The following is a 5,330-nucleotide window of genomic DNA, read 5'->3' on the forward strand; positions in this document are numbered from 1 at the left end:
GAAGAGGTGGGGACAGGAAGGAGAAGAAATTATGTCAGCTCTTGTGCTGCTAGCGGAGGCATCCTCACGCTAGGGTGAGTGGTTGGTGCTGGAAAATACTGATAGGGAAAAGAGGTAGGAGGAAAAGGATGGGTGTGAGAAGTTGTGTAGCTTGCATTGCAGAAGAGTTGGGGGAGAGTTGAGCAGGGAGAGTTTGTAGCCCGTCCGTTTTAGGCTCTGGGGTGCGGTCCAGGCTCGCTGAAGGCCTGTGACAGTGTGATGCGGGGGAGGACCCGGCACTGCGTGGGAGGAAGGTGGAGAAACTGCTGGGCCTTGCTCACTCGAGCAGATAAAGTGGAAGCTGTAGGAGAAGGGTGAGTAGATTGCAGAGAGATGTACAGATTGTATAGTTCTACTTTATTTAATATTCATGAGAAGTTTACATCTGAATTCATCGGGGCTTTTCTCAGCCCTTTAACAGTCCATTTCCCTATGGCAGGGATGTCTGGATGGACCGGAGTGGAGGTAGACGCAGAGGAAGACGCAGACGGTAGACGCAGAGGAAGATGTTGGTTGTCTCACCGGCGGGGGCGAGGGGAGTCCTCAGCACCTTGGCCTGTGTGGAGTACATCGTATCTGACGTAAAGTGAGGCATGCTTATAACTGGATTCATTTCTGAAGTTCTGTTTCAAAAGCTTGTTTCAATGCTGTGCTGAGTTGGCGCTTTGGGAACAACTTTGTTTGTGACCGGCTGTGAAGTAAGTGTGCGAACATGCCAATGATCTTGGCCTTGAACTTGGCAGCCTCTGATGGTGACGTCATTGGAATGTTTTCATTCTCGATCATACATCCAGTCACTCTTGAAGTGTTGTCCTCCGCCATTCACAATGCAGGATCAGGAGAAACTTCACCGACTTTGTCCAGTCCGTGCTCTTCAGGCATACATCCACCGCACTAGCCAGTGGCATAAGTCAGAGCAACTCTTCGTCTGCTATGAATTTCGAAACAGGGGGCGGCCACCACCAAGCAAATAATGTCACACTAGGTGAGGGTGTTCCCAAAGGTGTTCCCAAAGTACTAACTCAGCGCTGTATCTCGTTCTTGCTTTCTCAGGGTTCAAGGTTACAGTCAAGTAACTCAAGATGTTTCTCACATAGACAGACAAATATTTGAGTGAATGAAAAAAAGATAAAGTCTTTTTATCTAATATCGTGGTAAACAAAAATCTCAGTGTTCACAATGTACATGTATTTGGGTTCGGTACGCTATGCTTGTGTACCTAACGAATACGGTGTATGAGCCAATATTGTTTATATCTATATACTTTGATGATGCGAACAAATCTAAAAACAACAACAAAGGACTAAGCAGGGGTTCTAAACTCCGACTCTTGAGATCCACTTTCCTGTAGAGTTTAGCGTCAGTCATACACAGCTGAACGAGCCAATCACTGTCTTCAGGATTACTAGATACAGGTAGATGAATCTGATCAAGGTCGGAGGTTCATCAAAAACAAGAGGAACACATCATTAATACTATTAGATTTGACTGCAGCCTTCAATACAGTTGACCATTCTATTTTAATCAATACACTGGAAACATGGGTCGGGCTCTCAGGGAAGGCACTTGATTGGTTTGTGTCTTTGTCAAATAGGTCATTTGTTTTCAATTTACATGCTTCCGCTAGGTGCTGTAGTTCGCAAACATAGTATAAATCTTCACTGTTATGCAGATGACCTTCAGCTATACTTATCATTGAATTCTAAGGATCTGAATAGCCTGGATGTCCTTCAACCTTGTTTAACAAAAATTGGATGGCCTCAAACTTTCTGCAGTTAAAGGGCACCTATTATGCAAAATTCACTTTTACATGGTGTTTGACCATAAATGTGTGTTGGCAGTGTGTGAGCAAAACCACCCTAGAATGAGAAAAATCCACCCAGTGGTTTTTTTACATATCTCAATAATTCATAAGCACTGTCTCAGAACGCCCTGTTCTAAGATTGCTCTCACTGTGATGTAGAATTGCGCTAAGCCCCACCCACGTGGTTTGATTGACAATCTGGTTTTGGCACAGACCCCGCTGTCGGTGATCTGTCAACCATCCTCCATTGTTTCAACGACAGCCGGTAATATCTCCTAAGAAACATAAGTGTTCTGTTGTGGGATGTAATAATGAACATAGTAGTTTTCATTTACTTGAAAACGCAGTGGATGGATTTCATTTACGAAGGAAAGGCGCCACTCAAAATTCCAAAATACGTTTATGTTTGCGCGAATCATTTTCTGACTGACTGTTTTGAGAACGAGGGTCAATTCAAAACAGGTCTTGCTTCAAAGTTAATCCTCAAGTGTGGATCGTTGCCTACTGTTCGCGATCCAACGTCACCTCCAGAAGAAGTAAGTGTATTTAATGTTTTTTGAGCAAATAGTCATTTCAGTCGATGTCAGCCAATTCAATAACAAATGCGTCTAAAGTTGTTGTCGTCGTCGTAGAATGTCTGTGTATATAATTTAAACCTTGTTTGTATAGTGTGTATCCACACGTATATATATATATATATATATATATATATATATATATATATATATATATATATATATATATATATATATATATATATATATATATATATATATATATAATTTTTTTTTTTTTTTTTAAGATATTGTATTAAAAACTGTGTATGTTTTCTGTAAAGACAAGACATCAAAATTGCTATGTTTATACAAAGGCCAGCACATCGACACGAAGCTGTAGAATGAGGGATATTGGCGTGCAGCAACAATTACAAATGTAAATAAATTAATACCTGTTCTATCTCCCTGCAGCATATATTTTCTGGTTCTGTAGCCATCTTCTCACATTTGCCACATAAGCACCTGTACGACAAGTAATGTCAACATGACGCAACCGTTCCCTCGCATAAATATAATTTCGTTTGTACTTAGCAAACGTTATCACAGTATTTGTGTTTGTAGTTTCAAAAAATTGCGCGAACATTATCACAGTGTGTGTGTGTGTGTGTGTTGCACATCCATAATTGCAAAGGGGACGCGATTAAAACTCTATAAGTACATAAATGTATCAAATAACCTTTCAGAGACGTCCTGCTCCATTCTCCATTGTGTTTCTTCTGCCGGAGTCTCTTCATATGCCATACAAAACAGCGGGTCTCTCACTCTCAGCCATTCTGCTTCTACCGACTGTTTATTGCCATAGGTATGCAAGTTACGCCCTCATCCAAAGGCAGGGCGGGGATATGCAGCTCATTTATATTTAAGGTGGTACACACCAAAACAGCTCTTTTTAAAACAGACCCCAAAAATGACATTTTCGAATGGTTATAATAAATTAACTGTGGGGTATTTTGTGCTGAAACTTCACAAATACATTCTGGGGACACCCAAGACCAATATTACATCTTGTAAAAAGGGGCATAATAGGTGCCCTTTAAATACTGAAAAAACTGAAGTTGTGATAATCAGTCAGAGCTCACATAAAAATGAGATTGAGCTTGCTCTTAACAGGGTTTTTCCAAATATTAAGCACGTAGTAAAAAATTGGGGTGTTTATTTTGATTCCTATTTACATTTTGAGTTTCATGTCAAGAAGTTGGTTCATCAGTTACGAAATATTTCCAAGGTGAGGCGGTTTTTGAATTTTAATGATACAGAGAAGCTTATTCATGCTTTTATTTCTTCCCGTCTTGATTATTGTAACGCTCTGTTACCGTTAGTTTGACAGTTAGTGCAGAATGCTGCAGCCAGACTACTGACACAAACAAAGTTATTTAATCATATAACACCTGTTTTAGCATTGGTTACCTGTTTATTTAAGGATTGATTTTAAGATTTTATTGTTGACATATAAAGCGTTAAATGGTTTGGCATCTATATATTTAACTGAGCTTCTGAGACCATATGAAACAGGGAGATGTCTTAGATCTTCTTTTAACAAACTGCTGTCTGTTCCAAGAACAAGATATAAAACCAAAGGAGACAGAGCATTTGCAGTGAGGGCTCCAAAACTATGGAATAGTTTGCCAGTTGATATCAGATCTTCTGAATATGTGTCTGTTTTTAAATGTCGTTTGAAAACTTACTTGTATAGACGTGCTTTTAGTATTTTGTGATGTTTTTTGTGCTTTTGTGTTGGTGGAGGGGGGTAGACATTTTATATTATATTTTGCTTATATATATATATATATATGTGTATAGCTCTTCATTTGTATATCAATGATTGTGTTTTTATATTGTGTAAAGCACTTTGTGCCTTGTAGCGTTAAAAGTGCTATATAAATAAAATGTTACTTACTTACTGTTTGAAATTACTTAACATTTACATTACTTCAACATGAAAAACAGGTAAAGAGTCAAAATTCAACCTGGTCCTCAGTGTTATCTGACCAATCAGCTCTTTTACTGAACAATGTTTTTTATCTGATGAAATCTTTAACTCTCCAGAGTGTATTTGTCAGTGGTAGTGATGTCTCATTAAATGTGTTTAAAGCCTAACAATCAAAGGTGTTAGATAAACAGATTTATGCTGATGCAATCAGTGCTATTGTAGAGATGGTAGCTTAGATCCATCACCTTGGGAGTAAGTTACTCATGAAAACACCCAGACTAAAACATCTAGAACTTTATTGAACTTTGTATAAAACAAACAAAAGTGTCACTTTAATATGTTGTCACTGCTGCTTTTTGATAAATGCATATGCAAATGATGACTGGACACACACACAAATAACACGACACTCTAGGCTTATCATCCATCATACAGCATTTGTCTGCTCTGCCATACCTAAAAATAAAAAAACCTTAAAAATAAACCTTAAATATATAACAACAATAATAATGAACATTGGCACCACACAACCCATGCACACAAAACAAAACAAAAATAGCGACTTTATTCAACAATATCTTCTCTTCTGTGTCATTCGCCTACATGTTTACGTCCAGCGCTTCCAGGTTCTACGTCATTGGCCGGCTCCTGCATCAGCATCACACGCATGCATCATGCAGCTCAAGTGAACACAGCCTCGGCCAATACTGAGCTGGCATTTGGACGAAAACACTGAAGCCTTCACTGTGCTCACTGCATCACCTGCGTAAGATAATGACAGGGAAAAGAAGAGATAGTTGAATAAAGTTGTTATTTATGTCTTGTTTTTGTGCACAAAAAGTATTCTCGTCACTTCATAAAATTAAGGTTGAACCACTGCAGTCACATAACTGTTTTAATGATGTCTTTAGTATCTTTCTGGACCTTGAAAGTGTTTATTATATTGCTGTCTATGGATGAGTCATATACCTCTCGGATTTAGAGTTTTTTTTTTTTTCTC

This window comes from Chanodichthys erythropterus, chromosome 5 (genome assembly GCF_024489055.1).
Source record: "Chanodichthys erythropterus isolate Z2021 chromosome 5, ASM2448905v1, whole genome shotgun sequence".
NCBI lineage: Eukaryota > Metazoa > Chordata > Actinopteri > Cypriniformes > Xenocyprididae > Chanodichthys > Chanodichthys erythropterus.